Source organism: Microtus ochrogaster, chromosome 18 (genome assembly GCF_000317375.1).
Source record: "Microtus ochrogaster isolate Prairie Vole_2 chromosome 18, MicOch1.0, whole genome shotgun sequence".
Lineage (NCBI taxonomy): Eukaryota > Metazoa > Chordata > Mammalia > Rodentia > Cricetidae > Microtus > Microtus ochrogaster.
In genome coordinates, this window is record NC_022020.1 from 37,578,079 (window position 1) to 37,599,997 (window position 21,919).

Here is a 21,919-nt window from a genome sequence, read left to right on the forward strand (position 1 = left end):
CTTAAGAGCTCAGTCCGGTGCTCCAATTTGGGTCTCTGTCTCTATCTCGATCCATCGCCAGATGAAGGTTCTAAGGTGATATGCAAGATATTCATCAGTATGGCTACAGGATAGGGTCATTTCAGGTTCGAGGCAGGGTCTTGTTAAAAGTCTTCTAGGCTGCTCTTGACCTCAAGTGATCCTTCAGCACCGGTTTCCAGACTTACACGTGTGCTCCACAGTGCACAGCAAGCCAACTCTTTCAAATGATGAACATATACGATCTACTCTTCTGGTGGAGTAAAGTACTGTTAATCACACCCACAGTAACGCATCAAGTCTCTGTTTGCCTTTAATGCAGCAAATCAATTTTGGAAAAGAGAAGTAGTATATCATGTCCTGGCAAATGTTAGGGTAATCTATAAAACTATGATGGACAACATAGTGTTACCCTGGTACAAAGAAGCCAAACAGATCGGGAGGTAAAACAGAGCCAACAAAACCACATACAGACTGGAAGAAAATAAAGCTGGGTGGTGGTGGTGTACACCTTTAATCCCAGTACTTGGAAGGCAGAGATAGGTTGATCTCCGTGGAGTTTGAGGTTAACTTGTTCTACAGAGTGAGTTCCAGGACAGCCAAAACTACATAGAAAAACTCTGACTCAAGAAAAACAAAACAGACTGGAAGAAAATCCAGTGAGATGGGATCCTGGACCATGGGAAAGGAAGAACAGCAGGAGAAGATTGGTCATAAAACCAGGATGGTTACAGGCAGAGGACAGAGCTTTATGCTCTCTATGAGGGCAGCTTTCGGATGGACAAAGTTATAAATACAAATGTCAGAACCAGGAAGTGAACTGGAAATTAAGTGAATAATTAGCTTTCTGACCTTTAGGTAGGAAAGATTTATTAAATAAAAATTTAAATGTGATATCTACAGGAAAAAAGTTGATTTCGATTGTATCTAAGCAACATCGTTAGAAATATTAGAATGGTAATAGACTATAAATCATGATTCTAATGCCATCAAGGGACTAGTATCTTAAGACACCTAGAGGAACTAAATTAATAGGAAAAATAAAACTAATCTCAATGAAAAGGGCAAACTCTAGGAAACCAAAATGTATAAAATATGCACAAAATTTATAAGAATGTATACAAATAATAGAACTTATTTACTTATCCATGAAGAGGGAGAGGAACGCTAGTATTACGTGGGGCTTTAAAGCACACATGGGGACCAGTGAGATGAATCAGCAGGCAAAGATGCTTGCCACTGGAGATTCCAAACATGGCCTTCAGTCAAGCTGGACTGTCAAGCCGGAGTCACATGACTGCCAAGCTGGAATCATCTATAAAGGTGTTTTAAAACTGCTCAGAGCTTGACCCTTCCTTTATTTTATTTAAAATATTTTATTTAATAGATTTGGCATGGAAACATACATCGGGTTTCTCTTTTAAAAGCTTCCAGGGTGGATCCAATGAGGCCCATAAAGCTAAGAACATCTAACTGCAGAAAAAAACAACAGCAAACTTTAAGCCTAGGTAGGGAAAGTTGGGTCTGATAACTATTCCTCTTTGATTTCTGAAATTCTGTTGTTTTAACTTCAAGGACTAAATAAAGGTGGGTACTTAGGTACTTTTGGATGCTTTGTTCCATTTTTCTCCCCATGTTTTCTGTTACGGAGGCATTCTTCCCATGTTCACACTGGCCCTGAGTGCTCAAAGCGCACAGACTCAGCAGTTGCGATTGCTTTTAAAAACTTCTGAGCTCTGAGTTATTTTGCTCCCTCTGAGATCAATTGCCTTAAAGTGCCCTGTTACCCCTCAAATTGGAAATCACAGCACTTTCTCCAAAGGCGTAATGTGAATGGAATTGGCTATTTAAATGGGAGCACAAGATTGAAGACAGCACATTTAACTACAAAGAGATTATCAACAGTGTGTGAGTTTTTCTGGTCCTTACGTGGAGTTGGTTTAGAAAACCCCAGAATCTTGTTAACTTGTCAGTTGGAGGAAACCCTAAAGGACAATTTCAAGAGCCCCAGCCCACAGGTGCTGGTTAAATTATCTGTGTCCTGCAGAGAAGGGGACAGGATTGGGAGGTGAATGATGGCCGGGAGAAAGCCGTGGCAGCCTTCCAGCCTGGGCTTGGTGAGAAGTCACCACCTGAAGGCCCTTCAGAATCTGTCTTTATTTTTCCGCAGAATGAACTTTTTATCAAATCGGAGTCCCCAGATGCCTTGTGTCCTTTTCAGCCTTGTCTGTACTTCTCTCCCCCAAGGGCAGATGGGTAGACTGGCTTGCCTGTGCTATAGCGTCATTTTATTGAGTTAATTCTTATGTCTCCTGACTCCTCTCAAGAAAAAGATCAGGGCTTGACATTATTACAGACCTTCTTTAAATCCTCATGGGAGAGGAAAGATCACAGGAACATAACAACCAGCTGCTTCTAGATGAATAGCAACAATTCTTGCTCCCAAACCTTAACCTCCCAGCTATTAAAATGTTAAGTGTAAACAAGCTAGACCCATAGGTTGCCTTAAATGCCTTCATTTGAATAAAAGTTCTCTCTCAGCTAAAAATTTCCAGCTAGTTTTGTAACTTCTGCCATCCCAGTGGTTTTCCATGTTCATTACTTCCTAAATTCTCACCCTGTGGGCCGTGGGGTGCATGGGAGATTTTTTTTAAAGGCAGGAAGGAAATTCTGTTTGTTGGCTGCTTTACTTTGGGATGCTCATGGTTTCCTGGGGCTGCAGTTACCATGCTATCTCCTGACTGGAAGTGTGGATGAAGAGGCCAGTACCCATACAAGGCAGAACCAGCCTGAGCCTTTGCAGCAGTGAGCTGATGAGCGGCTTCCCCGTGGCTCTTCGAGAAACTCACCAAGTGGCAGAGTTTCTTGGGCAAGTCTTTTGAGCTTGTCCTTATTGACAATCAGGTACTTGGACTCAGAAAACCCAGCTCCTCCTATAACTGAAGGGGAATATATCCTTTTACTTCAGGGAGTTCATTTCATCAGTTCTAAGTGCTTTTGAGAGTCATTTATATGACACAGGAACCTTGAGATAAAGAATTTCTATGTTACACAGTGCCTCAGTACAGTTACAAATACCTACGGTAATCAACTTAAAGAGAGGAAAGGCTTACTTTGCCTCTTTGGCAGTTTCAGTTCCCTGTCCGCTGGACTGTTGCTCACAGCCTACAGGAATGGGGTGTGTCATGTGGTAACATGTAGCAGAAGTGCTTTTACTTTATGGCCAGAAATGAGAGGAAAAAAAGAGAAAGAGACCAGGGTTCTGCAATTTCTTCTCAAAGCCCACCCTGAACCTACATATTTCCCTGGAGGCTCCACTTTTTAAAGGTTCACAGCTTCCCAATAGAGCCAAGAGTTATGGATCAAAGCATCTGGATCTTTGGATGAGTTTTGGCATCCAGTCTGCAGCAACTTCCTAACCAAGATCAGTGCCCTGTTAGCCTAGTGGAGGATGATAATACTGACGTGATCAGAGTGACAGATTCACAGCTTTCCTCGAGCCTTCGGAGAGCTTTTCTGCATAGGCCCAGGCAACATAGCCATTGACAGAGACTATCACAACCAAAAAGACTTTGTGTATTCGTTTGATTGAGTTTGCTTGAAACTTTTGATTAATTTAGCAGTAATTAAACAAAAAATATATGTAAGCTAGCCTCTATTGTCCATGTTACCGCCCTCAGGAATCACGTAGCAGATTGAAGGGAGTTAGTTTTATTAACTATATACTTTTGAATTATATAGCTCAGCTAAAATCATATCATATCCTTTTGATAGATTATGAGCACAGTATATGTTGGTATGTATTTGTCTCACATCTGAATAAAATTTCATATTTATATACCCATCATGGATCTTCTGTAGTCATAGTCATTTCCAGTTCAAGCAGTTTTCTTATATGTTTTCATTTACATACAACCTGCTGCTGAAACCAAAACATGGATGGATGCCTCTGTTGTTGGTTGCTTTTGCTCTTTGCTTTTTTGGCTCTTTTGGGGGGTCCTACCACCCAGCTCCCATATAAATCACACTGAAATTTATTCTTTCATATAAACGCTCGGCCTTAGCTTAGCTTATGTCTAGCTAGCTTTTCTTAACTTAAATGATCGCATCTACCTTTTGCCTGAGGACTTTTACCTTTCTCTATTCCATATACCTTTCTTTACTTCTTACTCTGTGGCTGGCTGTGTAGCTGGGTGGCTGGCTCCCAGCATCCTCTCTCTTTTGCTTTTTCTTTCCTCCTTGATCTTCTTCTTCCTCTTATTTATTCTCTCTGCCTACCAGCCCCATCTATCCTTTCTCCTGCCTGCCTATTGGCTGCTCAGCTCTTTATTAGACCAACCAGGTGTTTTAGACAAGCAAAGAAGCACAGCTTCGGAGTTAAACAAATGCAAAACAAAAGAATGCAACACATCTTTGTACCATCAAAACAAATGTTCTACGGCATAAACAAATGTAACACATCTTAAGATAACATTCCACAACATGCCCCTGATTTAAACCTGCCAGGCGTCTGATCCCGTTTTTCTTTGTCTTTTCCCTGTGGTATTCTTTCATGGTAGATCAGACCTATGAAGACTGTTATGCAACAGACTTCTTTGGGACGTCCCCTCTGTGTGCTGGGTGGTTTTGTCAATTTGACACAAACCTAGGCATATCTGGGAAGAGGGACTCTCAATTGATAAAATGCTTCCATAAGATTGCCCTATAGGAGGTGACTTTCTTGGAAATTTTCTTGATTAATGTTTGATGTGGGAGGGCCCAGATCACTGTGAGCAGTGCAACCCCTGGGCAGGTGGTCCTGGATTGTTTAAGAAAGCAGTTCCTGAGGAGCAAACCAGTAAGCAGCCTAACTCCATGGCCTCTATTTCTGTTCCTTCCTCCCAGTTCCTGCCTTGAGTTTCCACCCAGAATTCCCTCAGTGATGGGGTGTGACCTAAGAATTATACAATGAAATAAACCAGTGGGCTGAGTCTAACTAGTCGAAGACATTGATGGTGGGAGGGGGTGGAGTGAGGAGAAAAAGAGAAGTCGGTGTGTTCTCCCTTTCTTCCTTTCTGCCTTAAGTGATTCTTGTGTAGCAGCTGAATTTATTCCATGCTCCAGATAGCATGGGGGTCAGCCCATTATTGGTTCAGCCTTGTAGGATTACTGACCTGCCTATTCTCTAGGGTACCAGTACTTCTGTCTAATGTGGTATTGGTTTCCTGTTGTTGCTAATATCTGAGTTACTACATCACACCAACCTGGCTGTCAACTTCTCTATGACCTGTGTAAATCATTCTGTGCCCCAGGTTCCCTCCATTACAAATATTTGCAGTGGTACATACTTACCCTGCTCATTTCATGCGGCAGCTGTTTGAAGCCTATATGCTTCCTCAGGTTATCTTGAAGACAAATTCTTACATTTCAATCACTGACAATGCAGTTATGAATTGACAATAGAACTATATTGAGAATGTGAGTAGCTGTGGGAAAGGTCTTTGCAACAGTACCTGTGTACCAGCCCTTTTGGTTCCGTCTGCTATTTCTGTTTTGTCAGGCAATTATTCAAGTTGCTTTCACTATTAAGTTATCCAAAGAAACTGATGTTCATATTTGACTGGTGACCACGTTACTCCTCGGGTGTTATTTCATTGAACAGAACTCTCTCAGCCCAGAACAATGAATTCATTTCTCCAGACACCCAATTTGCTATTAACTAGAGAATCAGCAAGTAGAAAGAATCCGGGTCAACAATTCACAGAAGCACAGTGAACTGAAACCTCAATACAGGGGACTAAATGAGTTAGGAGATTAATTTTTCTCATGCAATAAGAATCTAGAGGTGGTCTGTTTGTAGGGGCCTTGGGAGGCTGCTGTCAGTAATTCTAGCCCTAAGATACCAGAGCTGAGACTTTTACTGCCACAGAAGCCTTGATAACAGAGGTATCTGGCTTCAGGCTCCTTTCAATGAAAAATTTGTCATCCTGAGAACCACCAAATTCATTGTCATTTGGATATTCCTCAACTTTGGAACAAGGGCTACAATTTCTCTTGAAATATTTTAGGTAGTGGTGGCACATGGCAGGAGATGCTTGTGTAGATCATTTCTGCTCAGTGTAGGCTAACAGGCAATCTTTGCTCGGGAAGTTCCCTCTGGGTTTGGTGAAATACGGTGGGTTGGCCCTGCTTCAGTTTATTGCACCTCCTGCCAAATGTTGCCGCCTTGCACTTTTTCTTTCATAGGTATTGTGATGGTTTGAATGGTATTGGTCCCAAAGCTCTTATGTTTGAATACTTTGCTCCAGCTGGTGGAACTGTTTGGAAAGGATCAGAAGATATGGTTTATTAAAGGAGGTGTATTACTCAGCCTTTCAGGTTTCGAAAGTTCATATCATTCCCAGTGAGTTAGGCAATTATTCTCTGCTTTGTGCTTGTGTTTTCTGATGTGAGATCTCAGCTACTGCTCCAATACCATGCCTGTCTTCCTGCCTGCTGCCATGCTCCCCACCATGATGGCTGGGGCCGCTAACCCTCTGGAATTATGAGGCCCAAATTAAACATTTTCTTTTATAAGTTTCCTTGGTCATTGTGTTTTGTCACAGTGATAGAAAGCAGCTAAAACAGGTATCAAATCAGCATCAGTACCTAAATGCTTTTCCCTCCTGGATCCCATCCCTCTGCCACATTCTCAATTGCTTTTTAAAAAGAAATTAACTAAAAATATCTTGCAGAATGCCGCTATGGGAGACATTTTATGAAGACAATTGTTTATTTCTACTACAGATCAAAGGGCAGCTTTATATTTAGATGAATTAGATGGACTTAATAAATACTACATACTTGCATGTGTTCATTTTCCAGGTCTTAAAATACCATAAAGAAACTAATTATGGACAACAGAGTTTAGCAAGATGCAATGATACAGTCGTTAATAAGATGTAATGATATAAAATTTATTTTCTTTAATAAGAGAGGAAAAACAATTTTCCTTCTATTATCCTAAGTTATTGACTGGAATCTTCATATCAAAAAACATAGATTAATAATAAAAAATGAAAAAGTTTAACACGTATGTTTCAAATATATGTGGAAAAACAAAGGAATTGAAAAACACTCATAGAGTTTCATCTAGCCTACTCAATATTTTCAGGGATGTTACAAGTTAAAGAAGAAGGACCTTAGTTTCTAGGGACAGCTGGAGAACATAAGTATGTGGGAAATTAGTGGTGGGACAGAGCAGTTTGTAAAGTTTGCTAGGAGTGGTTTTTCTTTTTTGGCGTATCTCCAGGTTGGCAATGCTCTGCAACCGTATTTGTGATTGAATTATGTAAATTTATGTCCTTCTTTTAGCAAAATGTTTAGGGAGGGGGATATAGAACTCTTCTTCCTTTGAGTTCCTTTCAGCTCAAATAATCCTGATACCAAAGTGGTATACTTTGGGGTATGTATTCTACAGTCCTTCAACTTGTTAGGCACAGAACACTTTCAAAATGAACTGGGAATTTGTTTGAATTGTAATAAAAGCTGAAGAGAATGTAATTATGGCTCATTCAAAATGTATTTCAATGTTTGAATAGCTTTTCAAGCATATTACCCAGATGTGGTATTTGACACACTACCTCAAGGCATTTGATGGAGCTATTAAAAAGGAGATGTATTTACAATAATAATATACATTTTATGTCAAATGCAGGTAATCTCAAAATCATTTGGCCAGTGTCAAGCAAGGAAAGTTTCAACGATGATGTTGAAACTGTGCAAATGAAGAACAATGTCAGCCATGATAGCTTATCTTCCTTTTTAGGGAATTTGCATGTATCTTGCCTCTCTGAAGCCCTCACTGTCTTCTAGTTTTACTGGGTTGAAGTATTGTCAAACCTTATTCTTCATCATGGAGTTCATCTCCTCTAGGACCTCAGGTTTGATCTTCTCTAGTTGTCAGCTCTTCCTCTGTCCCTAGACCTGTGACCCTGGGAAGGTGTTTATTTGTCTTATGACATCTGTTTTCTGTCTTGTAGTTTTTTCAAGACTATTTCATAAGCCTACACCTGTAAACGGAGATTGCTATTTTGTTTCCTGACTGTCCAGTCCTGAATAATGATACAGAAAATACATTAATCACAACACTGTTTGGCCTATGACTCAGATGTATTTTTCTTATATCTTAAATTAACCCATTTCTATTAATCTGTGTATTACTTCGAGGCTGTGGATTACTGCTTTGGATGGATACCTTGCTCAGCCTAGCTATAGTAGGGAGGGCCCTGGACCTTCCCAAGGCAACGTGCTTTACCCTCTCTGAGGAGTGGATGGGGGTGGGGTGGAGGAGTATGTGGAAGGAATGGGAGGAGAGAAGGGAGTGGGAACTTGGATTGGTATGTATAATGAAAAAAATATAGTTTGTTTTCTTTTTCTTAAAAATAAAAATCTATAATCGTATACATGGCAATTGCTAAAGACAAAAGACACCCTTCAGTTCTTTTTTTCTTTGGTTCTGGCATTCATGTTTTAATCAACTATCTTGTACTAAAGGAAGGAATTAAAGTATGGCCATCATCCCATCATTTTGCCTCTAAGAGGCAACACTAAATTAACTAACAAAATATTGCTAGGATATTGATTGCAAGTCTATGTTTGAGTGTGATTGTTTTAGGGTGTTTAAAATTGTAGCAGCTGCCTGGGCTTAAACAAATAAACAAAAACTAAGGATGCTATGAAATGAGACCATTTACAAGGTCCATTACCCTTTGACTTTGAGTAATTGCCTAATTACCTTACGTTCCAAACTAATTCATGGAATTACATTTAATAATGCCTTACATTTGTCTAGTGTTCGGAAGTTTACAAGGTGTTTTCATTTGCAGGACTTGTTCAATCAATCAATCAACTACTCAATTAACAAATCAGTAATTTAATAGAAAAATTGAAACCATAGGAGGACAAGCATCAGTAAGCTTGATTTGGGTCTTCTAAAGATAAGTACAACTATCTTCTTCTCTTCAAAGCTTTAAATCTAGCTGAAAAAGAAGAAAATATCAAGAAATGAGTGGGCAAAATGTTGGTTGAACACATTTTGTGGGGGTACAATGTGGAAAGCAGGGGCTGTTGTCATTGCGGGGTGGCCAAGTGGATAGAAAAGCATTAATTGAGGGGAGGCCACTGAGTGAAGTCTTGATGATTCTTGCTAGGTTGTTCTGTTATCCAGGCTGATGGCATAGAGAAGCCTGATTCAGAGGGCAGGCTTAAGTATCTTCTTGGCGATACTCCTAGGATTTCAAAGGTACTTTCCTCCTCTACAGCGTTTCCTTCCCACTTCATACAGCTCCTGGAATGCGACTCAAGTTCTAGCTGAGACGAGGAAAAGAGAAGTCTGAAATGGAGAATTATGTTTATAGAATGAGCCCGGTTCCCAGAGTGACAAGAAAAACGACTTGATTGAAAAGGTTATTCGTCCATAACTAAAGAAAGAATGCCAACCCCAAATGCAGGAAACAATTGCTTTGCTAAGATTCATAGGCTTATGGGTTCTCAGCTACATACAGTATTAAGGCAAGATACTCAAAAAAGCATCCGAATCACTGCAGCATCACTTCTTTAGGTCGGTGGCTCTCAACCTTCCCAATGCTGCGACCTCATACGGGGAGACCTCCATCAATAAAATTATTTCGTTGCTACTTCAGAACTATAATTTTGCTACTACTATGAATTGCAACGTAAATATCTGATACGCCACTCCTGTGGGGTTTGAGGTCCACAGGTCGAGAACCACCACACTAGACTATATGGAAACACATTTTGGAGGTGGGATTTCTGTTAGCACGAATCTTCCATGGAAGCAGGATTAATAGAATGATCCACTTCTGCTATCACCATCCACAGACTCTAATTTCTTCCTTACTGTGCTCACTAAAAGCCACTAGTGGGAAAGATGGCTCTCTTTCATTGTGTGTGTGTGTGCGTGCGTGCATGTGTGCATGTAGCCATATCTCACTAAGCTGGTGGCACCTTGGTTTTCAGTGTGCACTGAAGAGAACAAGAAAAGCAATTTAGTATTGGTACATAGTCTCTTTGTTTTCTAAAAGAAACCTTGATTTTAAGTTCTAGTATGTAGCATCCATCAGAAAGTTTCAATATGAGTTGTGACCGCCAGAGATGGTATTTGGTGTATTCCCCTACCCCCATATTTCACGTGACCACAGAAGGATAAGGAACTAGAATGGCATACTGGATAAATGATTTAATTTGAATAGCATCAGCTAGGGAAGCAGGAAGCTATCTTAACTTCACTTGCAAACTTGTTTCTGTTTTTCCAGCAAACCAGACAACCCTTTATTTATATCCTTATAGGAAACAAGCTTTCAAACAAGCTGTTCCAACCTCCATGAGAATGCAGGGTAGGGGTAGATATAAAGAGATCATCTGCAAGATTATTTATAATTTATGAAGAAACTGAGGCCAAAATAGGCTGATAGGCTCTATGACAATGAGTATTTTTATTCTCTGAACCAGCACTCCTTAGTTACGCGTATTTTAACGCTGCTTTACACAGCGCTTCTGTCAAGGGCACAAGCTACCTCTAACCCTGACCTAGTCCTTCTCAAGTGTATGTGATCAACGGCAAGAGAAACCAAATGAGACAGCAGGTGATTCAGTGTCAACCTCGACACTGGTGTGAAAAGAACCAAAGCCGTGGATCTCAGCAGTACAAGGATTTGAATGACTAAACTCTAAGTACCAGAATCAAAAATTTCCACCCTCCTGTGAGCAACTACAAAAGAGTAGAGTTCGTTTGGATAAACAGCCTGCTGGAGATCCTCATTGTCACGCTGCTGTATGAACTTTAAATTACAGAAGAAGAGAGGTGGTGTAAGGTCTCAAACCCAGGGCAAAGGCTAACTGAGGTGCCTATCGGCATATCAAAGCAGACCTGGTTGCCAGGTTCTCCCAGCATCCCTCAGTCTCTACCTGTTATATGGCTGCATACTATACATCTCCTCCTCTGTACTTCTCCAACCCAGGGCCTGGGCTGCCCTTCCCTCGGCTGCCCTTTCCTATGTAATCCAGATACTATGGTCTTTTTAATCTACCCTTTACTCTCCTGGTTTTTCTTTCTCTCCTCCCCCCATCTCCTCACATGGCTCCGGGTCATGTTCACTCGGACTCTCCCAGATATTTCTGTCTCTGATGATGCTCTCCCTCAAATCTACAAAAAAACTCTCTCCTCCACTATACATAGGGGCAGTCACGTTCTTCCTTTGTATTTCTTTTTTTCTTTCGCGGGGAGTGTTTCTAACGCAGCCACTCTTTCTCAGGTCACAAGAGCCTGCAGCTTGAGAGAGTCACATCAATGGAAATATCACACAACTTTAGCTTTTGATTTCTCCAGCGATTACACACCTTGCTATCCCTATTCACCTCTGCAGACTACCCCAGGGGCTGACTTTCGTGTCTACCGAACGCCCTTGAGTTTAGGATGGATGCTTTTTTATTCTCCTGCTTCTAGTCCCATGTTGTCAGGCTAGCTGCCCTCAGAAGGAACACAGCCTTTTCCTTCAGTGGGAAGTCTCCCTGATGGTCATGGCAGGTCTCCAACTCTTGTTTCCTTCCTTGAGTTCTCGAAGTAGACAAGGCTGAAGCAGGTTTTCCTCATATTTTTCGATTATACAGGTGTTTCTTTTTTGAGTACCAAGCTCTGAGCCTATGAGAGTAGATAAAGCATGAACAAAGCTGGAGAAAACATTAAATGCTGTGGACCCCTTGTCTTCTTTTTGGCCCCATGCAAACTGACTTTAACTTCATTTCTCTAAGGGTCTAGCTAGAGGGGCCCATTGAAAACAAACAAAAACATTTAATACTTTGTGCTCAATTTAGGACTGATATATTTTCCTCTTCTGTTTCTCCATTCTCTCTCTTTTTTGCAATCTTGATTTCTGTTTTTATTAGAGAGAAAAGGTGAAGCTAACTGACGTTACAAACCAAGTAAACCCAACAGATATTTAGAGAACAAAAGAATATATGTGGAAGCTTGCCTGAAGATCAGAGTGTGGAGCTAAGTCACTAGTTATCTGTAGAGCCAGGCAGTGGTGGCGCACACCTTTAATTTCAGTACTTGGGAGTCACACGCCTTTAATCCCAGCACTGTGGAGGTGGAGACAGGAAGGGATATGACTGGGTAGAAAGAGGAATACAAGGTGGGAGGAGACAGCTCACCACATTCAGTTTGGGCATTCAGTCTGAGGATTTGTAGAGACAGGATACCCCATTTGGTCTGAGGATTTCATAGAGGTAAGGATGAATGGCTGGCTGCTCTGCTTCTCTGATCCTTCAACTTCCACCCCTTAGTATCTGACTCTGGGTTTTTATTATTAAGACAAATTAGAACTCGTGCAACAAATATACCATCGTTTCAGCACCTTATAGAACTTTCTACAAAACTGACACAAAGCAAGTCTCAATAGATACAAGAAAATTGACATAACCCCCTGCATTCTGTCAGACCATAATGGATGAAAATTGGGTACCAACAACAGAAAATTTACAAACTCAGGGAAACTGAACAACTCTCTACTGAATGAAAACTGGATCAAGACAGTAACAAAGAAAGAAATGAAAGACTTTCTAGAATTTGATGAAAATGAATGCACAGCATACCCAGAGTATGGGACACAATGAGAGTGGTGCTAAGAGCAAAGTTCATAGCACTAAACGCCTACGTAAAAAAATGGAGAGATGTCATACTAGCAACTCAACAGCGCACCTGGAAGCTCTAGAACAAAAAGAAGAAAGCACACTGAAGAGGAGTAGATGGCAAGAAATAAACTCAGGGCTGAAATCAGTAAAATAGAAAAAAAAAGAGAGCAAAACAATGGATCAATGAAAAAATGAGTTGGTCTTTAAGAAAATTAACAAGATAGACAAACCCTTCTTCAAATTAACTACTAGACACAGAGAATATCCAAATTATAAAACTGAAAGGGAAAGGGATACACAACAATAGACATTAAAGAAATCCAGAGAATCATAAGGAGCTCCTTTAAAAATCAATGCTCTACCAAATTGGAAAATCTAAAAGAAATTGATAATCTTCTTGATAGGTATCACCAACTTAAATCTAGATTAGATAAGCAATTTAAATAGACCTATAACCCCCAGTGAAATAGAAGCAGCCATTAAAAGTCTCCAAAATACAAAGAGCCTAAGGCTAGACAGTTTTAGCACAGAATTCTACCAGATTTTCAAAGAGTTAATGTCAATATGGTGGTTCCTCAGGAAACTGGGAGTAGATCTACCTCAAGACCCAGCTATACCACTCCTGGGCATGTACCCAAATGACACTCCATCTTACCACAGGACACTTGCTCAACATTGTGTTCATTGTGGCTTTCTTCATAATAGCCAGAAACTGGAAACAACCTAGATGTACCTTAACAGAAGAATGGGTAAAGAAAATGTGGTACATTTACACAATGGAGTATTACTTAGCTGTTAAAAACAGTTACATCATGAAATTTGCAGGCAAATGGATAGAACTAGGAGAAATCACCCTAAGTGAGGTAACCCAGAACCAAAAAGGCAAATATGGTATGCATAAGTGGATATTGGCTGTTAAGTAAATGATAATCAAACTACAGTCTATAGTCACAAAAGGTTAGGTAAGGAGGAGGAGTGTAGGGGGACATGGACCTCCTTGGGAGAGGGAAATAGAATAAACTTTGTAGGTGGAGTGGGGGTGGGTGGAGATGGACACGGGAGGAATCTAGCGTGTGTGGGGGAATGGATGGTGGGAGTGTGGGTAGAGACAGCTGGAATTTGAGAGCACTGGGAACATAGTGTGGAAACCTAGTGTAGTGGAAACTCCCTGGAATCTATGAGGGTGGCACTAGTGAGTAATGGAGTATACGGAGCCTGAACTGACTATCTTTTGTATCCAGGCAAAGCTTCCAGTGGCGGGACTGGGTGGTATTTGGTTGACCAAGGGAGTCCTGTGGAGATCCCTAACCGATGTAGAGCAGAGGGTTGCTCTCTTTAACAATGGGGTCCCATTACTAAGGACAACATTCTCTTGTCTCATTGAATGTAGAAAGGTCAAGCTGGTGTGCGTAGGGGGCCGTCACCACTATGTTCTAGTCTCTTTGGCACAAGAAGGTATCTTTTAGGCTTTCAGAAAGAGAAACCTGGACACTACCCCAGTCACTAAACCCTTGGCCAACAATTTGTCTTGCCTACAAGATGTGCTGGGGCATTGGTGGCACAGAACTTGTGAGAGTAACCAATCACTCTCTCAATCTGATTTAACTTGGAGCCTCACACCTAAGAGTGAACCCATGTCAGATACTGCCTGGATGGCCAAGAACTGGAGACTGGGGTAGACCAGAGCAGTGATTCTCAACCTTCCTAATGCTGAGGCCTTTTAATACAGTTTCACATGTTGTGGTGACCCCCAACCATAAGATTTTCTAGCTGTTACTTCATAACTGTAATTTTGCTACTGTTATTGATTTTAATGTAAGTATCTGATATGTGACCCCCCCAACCCCCAGGTTGAGATCCTCTAGACCAGAGACTAAACACAACTGGTAAAAAAAAAAAAAACAAACCCAAAAAACAAAACAAAACAAAACAAATACAACCCATGGACAATAATGAAATGATTCCTAATGATATTCTGCTATCCTCATAGTTTGTTGCCTGGTCGTCATAGAGGTTTCCTCTGGCAGGAGAAGGCATGGAGATACCATATCCAGAGCTAGATATTATGTGGAGACAGAGTTTAAATTGGAACTCTTCATAGGTCTCTCCCCACAGAGATTGGGGAACCCCATGGAAGACAGGGAGGAAAGATTATAGGAGCTAGAGAGGATGGAGGACACCAGGAGAACATGGCCCACTGAATCAATGAAGTATGGTTCACATGGACGCATAAAGACTAAAGCAGTGAGCACGGAGACTACAAGGGTCTGCACCAGGTCCTCAGTGTGTATGTTGTGGCTGTAGCTTGGTGGTTTTGGGGCACTCCTAAGTGTGGGAGTGGGTGTGGCTCTGACTGTTTTGCCTGCTCTTGGGACTCTTTTCCTCCTGTTGCGTTGCCTTCATTGGCCTCAATATGAGGGCTTTTGCCTGGTCTTATTGTATCTTGTTTTGTTCTGTTTGATTGACATCTCTTGGAGGCCTGTTCTTTTCTAAAGAGGAAATGGAGGGAGAGTAGGTCTTGGAGAAAGGAGAGTTGGGGGTGGCTGAGTGGATTGGAGGGAGGTAAAATTGTGGTAGGGGTGTATTGTATGAGAGAAGAATCTATTTTCAATTAAAAAAATAAATAAAATTGGCCAAGGAAGTCAGAATTTGCTGGATTTGAATAACTAGGCAACACATCTGTTTTTAGAGGGAGATGAAAGTTTCCCAGTCTGAACTGGGACTCCTAGGAAAATTTGTTGGGGGTGACATATTATCCATTCAGTCTGTCACCTCCTTCACTACCCTGAGTCCACAGACACTGAAAAGAAGAGCAGAACCAGTTGATAGCGTGCAACCTACTTGTAGGAAGGTGATTTTAAAAAGCAGAAAAATATGGGGACAAAAATTCAGGGATCGGTTGTCATGAGGTTTGATATTTTTATATATTAACTCTGTCATCTCCTCACGCTCTCTCTACCTGTCTGACTGCCTTTGGAAAGGCTTGGTTTACATGATCCCTCACATAAAATCCCCAGTCCATGTTTGTATAATAGAATACACCATTGCACCCTATGATGTTGTTAGATCCCAATGGAAAGTTTCTGTGTGGAGCAGAGATGTTTCCCCCCATGTTATTGATTATTTCTCACGATACTATATAAGGCATCTTTTCCATGTGTCGTTAAATGCATGATGATGATGCCGACCACAGATGCTTATGGAGCACTTAATTCAATAACATCTAATCAGTTTGCATGTGCCACTCATAAAATACTCATCGCAAACTGCGGGAAATCGATGCTGTTATGGAGTTCATTTTGGAGATGATCATATAAGCCTTAAAGAAACAAAACAAGGTACCCAAGTCCTACAGCTGACCTCAGAATTCAGAGGGAACTGTCTTCTTTCAGACAAAGAAAGTGAGGTTCAAGAGATGATGGGGAATGGCCTGTGGTGCCTGGAAGGCAGGTTAAGACCCAACTCTTCCTTCAGCTTTGCTGCTGTGCCTTCCCAGAGCCAGCATTGCTTTGTCCGGAAATGCAGAGCATGGCACTTTTAATGAACGGAAAGTTTACAAAATGAAAAGCAGACTAATGAGATATTTGGGATGCGTTGCAGTAAACAAACCTCTCTCAGAATTCCCACTGTCTCCCACTCAAGTTGCTAAAGCCATAACAGTTAACAATTACTTCAGTCTGTCTGAAGCAGTGTGGGAGTGGACCATCTTAATTTTACTGCTCAGGGTGTACGCCGGAGACCAACAAAATTTTCCTTTAGCTTGCTGAAGCATAGGCCAGAAATTGGATATATTAGATGCTGCTTTTCCCCGTCAGCCCCGTTTGACCCCTCCCGTTAGAGCTGTGTCTTGGAACACCATTACTTTAGGAGAGAAATGGAGCTTCAAATTGGGTCAACTTTCAATATATAAGAAATGTCAGTGCCAGCCTATTTTAAAATAGATTAGACCCGGTGCATCTGTTCAGTGTGTCCATCTGGGACACGAGGAGAACATTGGGTTTTCCCTCATCTGTAATAATAGGTAATCTTAGACACTCACGACTTGGAATTTTCAAACTTCCCCTGTGAAAGTGAGAGGCCAGAGAAGAAATATGACTATTACTAAATCACATACAATCAAGTCTGAGGTCAGATACTCACATTAGTATTCAAGAAAAATGTGGGTATCTATTCAGCCTAGACATTGGGAAGATGGGGAGTATGAAGACAAGCAAGTGTTAGTTTGTCTCTATTAAGGGGGGGTGAGGTATAAGCTGGTGTGATCTGTGCTCGTGGGAGAATGTGCCACTCCTCAGTTATCTTGACAGGTACTGTGTCAAACACTTCATGGAAGGACATTGTGAGGGTGAAAGTGCATTCTTCATTCCTGTGTAGGAAACGGAGGTACCTTGGGATAACTGCTGTTTATCAGTGTGGCTGTGATTCAAACCAGATGATTCTAATGACTGGCCTATATTTCTTTCTTCCATTTTACCACTAACTAGGAAGGATACACTTGACAATTGTTTGACACTCATATATCCTTTTATGGGGGATAAAAGCTTGCATAGTCAACTTGCTAAGTTGCAAACTAGTTTAAGATGACCTTTTTGATATGGAGACTTTTGAAAGAATTTTGAGCAAATAAAGTGATTTTTATTTTTTTTAAAAGTGAAAACAAATGGTAGCAAATGTTGGCAAAGATGGGAAAAAGAGGGACCTTTTTCAACCTTGCTGAAGGGAAAACCGACTTAACCAAAATTAAGCCAGTATGGAGGTCCCTCAGGAAGATCGAAATAGTCAGAAGGTGGTGGTACACGCCTTTAACCCCGGCACTTGGGAGGCAGAGGCAGGTGAATCTGTGAGTTTGAGGTCAGCCTGGTCTAGAGAGTAAGTTCCAAGATGGCCAGGGCTATACAGAGGAAACCCTGACTTGAAAAAAAGCTACAAATACCATATGACCCAGATATACCGTTGCTGGGCATACACCCATAGGACTTATATTCTACTATAGAGATTCTTGCATATCCATGTTCATTGCTGATTTCAAGAGTTAGGAAATGGAAACATTCTAGATTTCCACCAACTGGTACCAAGATAACGAGAATGGTGTGTGTATATACAATGGAATTTTATTCCACTATAAGTAAAAGTGAAATTTGCAGATACTTGGATATAACTGGAGAAAATTACACTGAATGACATAACCCATATATACAAAGATAAATGTCACATCATTATCTCTTATACATGGACTCTGTTTTCAAATATGTAGATTTGTGGGTTAATTTTGGGATCTGTAGAAGCCTGAAAGCTAGGAAGAGGCCTTGCAGAGGGTAGAAGGAAGGAAGATCTTAAGGGAGCGTGTGGCAGAACACAGTTGGTATGAAGGTAGAAATGAGAAGAATAGGGGGCGAGGAGAGGAGGTGATGGGAGGGTAGTGAAGAAGGGTAAAGTGGGGGAAGGGATCACACTAAGGATGCTTGAAATGAAAACCTACTGCAGACAAAAACATAATAAAGATAATAAAAACAGAGTTTGAATACAAATATCCTGCATGAAAGACACATCGCCAACAATTTTATTCGGCTGTGAACCCCGTGAACTACAATAACAACCAGCATGGCAAGTCCATTGGTGCAATAGTGATACGATTATTATGGGGTTAACCAAATACGATTGGTTTAAGTCCTGCCCATTGGAACAAAACACATATACCTTGTACTGTAAGTCTGGTCAAGAACCTGTAGCTAAGTGGTGGGTGACCACAGACTCTGTGAGAGAACGTATTATTATTATTTTTTCTGAATAAGCGTGGTTTCAGACTTCCTTCTAAATATTCATCTTTACACTCATGGATTGATGCAGCTGCCAGCTTGCATTGGAGAAGCTTATTTTCCAGTGGATCATGGTTCATTTAGAGACTCACAGTTGGTCAAAGTGTAAATAACGAGTGACTGTTGTACGCTCAGCCCTAAAGGGGACATCTCTATCACATTGTCTACCCACTGAGGCTGAGAAAACACTGAAGAAGAAGGGGTGGAAAAATTATAGGACAAAGGTTGGAGAAGACTGTTGCAAAGTAGTGTTTTAAGGCTGATGCACAAGTTATTGCACCTGTGGTTACCTGCACAAGATTGAGCCCATGAATTTTTTCAACATGGAAAAGAAAAGGGCTCATAAGGCCATGACACTCCCTGAGGGATGCTGGCAGTTAATGGTGACTAGGAGAAGGGATACTACTTTCATTTTGATTTTGTTTTGAATTTGAGAGTTGTTCAGTACATGGGGCTGGATGTCTTCAGTTTACATCGGACTCTCCAAGAAGTAGGTTCTAACACCAACAAAGTAATCTACTCAGGGGTAGAGTAGATGAACTTGCAACCAAGAGAGTGAGGGAAAGCAGGCAAAAAGCAAGAACTTCCTTCTTACAGGTCCTTTTATATGGACTTTCATAAGAAGGTGTGACCTGAATTTAGGGTTGGTCTTCTGACTTTAAATGATCCAGATTTAGGGCGGATCTTCTCATCTCAAATTATCCAATCAAGAAAACCCTTCACAGTTGTGCCCAGCTGCTTGGGTTTTAGTTGGGTCCAGCTGTAGTCAAGTTGACAATCAAAGTTAGCCATACAACTATAAACAACAGGCTGCAAGGAAGTAGGTTTGTTCTTACAGGAAAGACTTTTCAGTTATCCTTGCCCAAATATGTAGTTTTCTATAAACAGTGATGATTCATGACCAGCAAAGTTGTTTGATGAGTCAGAGAACTACTTGACTCATCACATTTCCACATTTCAGGAAATTCAAGGGTCAGGAGACTGACTTTCACAAGAATTGTAATTCTTCCTAATCTGGAGCATCCCAGCAGCTGCTGGACTGTCCTAGACTTCGCCACACTTTGGCCACTATGGTCAGGCTCTGCTTAGGAAGGTTGATGTTAGGAAGGGAAGCATCCACAGTGACATCAGTTGCTTTGTTCTGACATTTGCCTATTCTGTGTCCTCTATACGTCTGTCTTAGACTGTGAGCCCTGCAGACTCAGGCTTGCAGGTATGTATTTGATAATCTTTCACCTAGTACACCAACTCATCCAGCTGAATTAATTATTTTTTCATTTCCAAAAAACATAGTTAGGTGTTTTGCCTGCATGCGTGTCTATATACCATGTGTGTGCATTGCCCACAGAGGCCAGAAGGCATTGCATGCCCTAGGACTGGAGTTACAGATAGGTCTGAGCTGCCAGTTGAGTGCTGTGAATGGATCCTGGATTCTGTGCAATAGCAGTCAGTTTTCTTAGTTGTTGAGCCAACTCTCCAATGCCCCCAACTTAGATTTTATAAATGTCATTAAATAAATTTTTTTCAGACATTAAATATCGCCAGGCTCCAACAGAATTGGCACTCATAGATTTTCTCTGGGAGAAGAATGGATCTGAGTTATTTACACATTTCTAAGATGTGAAAACCTTGGTGCTCTCGAGAGATAGGAACCAGTTAGCATTTCCATACACACTTCAAAGTAGTTCTAAAATTGCCCATAAGCAAGTATACTGCTTTCCACTGTATGCCAGGTTAGAATTTCCAACTGTTAATCTCAGGACTCTGATCCCCTTTTAACTCTCTCTCAAGGACAAACTGTGACTGCTAGGATCTTTTTCTCACAGCCTACAACTGAATTCCTGCAGTGACAAGCAGTAAATATTCTAGAAAGAGAAGTACCAGGCTGAGCATTTTGTGGCTTTCCTTAGGATAGACAAGACCCTGCTGTGCGTTCATGGGGCAGCATCAGTTCAATGACCGCATTGGTAAACACAGGGACTTATTTTCCCTTGATCTTTTACCTCATTATCTGTATACAGCAGGAAGACAACATTTATGAATGGAAAGACGTTCAAAACATGAGGTTTTCCAGTGGTTCAGGTTGTGCCCTCATTTTGCATAGACTGCTGACCTTGTAGGAAAAATGCCAGGACATTGGCCAGGGTACAGCAATCCCCTTCACATCTGTGAATTGATGTTCAGAGCCTATGGTCCATGGAGGAAATTTCCAAAGCCCTACAAAGTGGATTTAAAGGAAGATGAATCTTTTGGGTTAGGAGTGTCTCTCAGGTCTAGCAGTCCTGTAATCTCCTTTCTAAGTCTTGCTTTTTTTTCTTATAATTTATACACATCAGTTAAGTGCCTGATGGGAAGATTTATTTCACAGGTATGGATTTTATCCTAATCTCAAAGCTCCTTTATAATTATACACTGATTACACTGTGGCTATTTGAACTCTCATGAGTCTCAATTAACTTCTGAACATTATTAATATATATATACTGCTTTTAGTACCTTGTCTCACTCAGGGTACCATCCCAGGGAGATTGGTCTATATATAATTCATAAGGAAGTTGAATATTTATTTAATTTTGGTAGTTCCTCAACACCCTCCTCTTTTTATTTATTTATTTATTTGGATTTTGTTTCTTTATTTTTCTCACTCTATCCCCTCCTCCTGCTCCTTCTACCTTCCTCCCAATACCCATCCCACCCCCAATCCACTTCTCAAAGAGGGCAAGGCTTCCCATGAAGAGTCAACAAAGTCTAGCACATTGCTTTGAGGCAGGACCAAGGCCCACCCCAATATATCTAGGCTGAGTGAGGTATCCCTCCAGAGAGAATGGGTTCCAAAAAGCCAGAACAAACAGTAGGGATAAATACTGATCTCACTGCCAGTGGCCGGACAGTCTGCTCCAGTTCTTTGAAAACCTTCCTCTTCACTCCCATCCTTCTTTGTCCTTTATTTTTTATCTCTTATCCAAAAATAGGCTAATTTTATGAATGTTTTGCATTAGTCTTTGCTTAAATATAGACTGCTAGTGATTTAAAATCTCAAAGGTATTTGGATTCAAAGAAAACAATTTAAGGCTTAATTTTAATTAATTTTAATTAAATGTTAATTCCCTATATCTAAATTTTAGGTAGTGAAATTTGTGGCAGAAATGAAGTGAGTCAGGTAAGTTGCAGAGGACAGATGGGGCTCTCCCTTTCTTGGTTTGGATCAGATAACTAGTGTTATGACAGAGTTGGGAATGACAGTTCTTTCAGATAAATGTAACGATAATATATATATATTTAGTGGGGGGATGAAAGAAGACCAGGTTGGGATACTGTTTGGGCAAGGGAGTAGCAAGATGCAATGCTTTCCAATGCTTTTTCAGACCCATAGTGGACAATGAGGACTACTGAGAACTCAAGAACAATGGCAA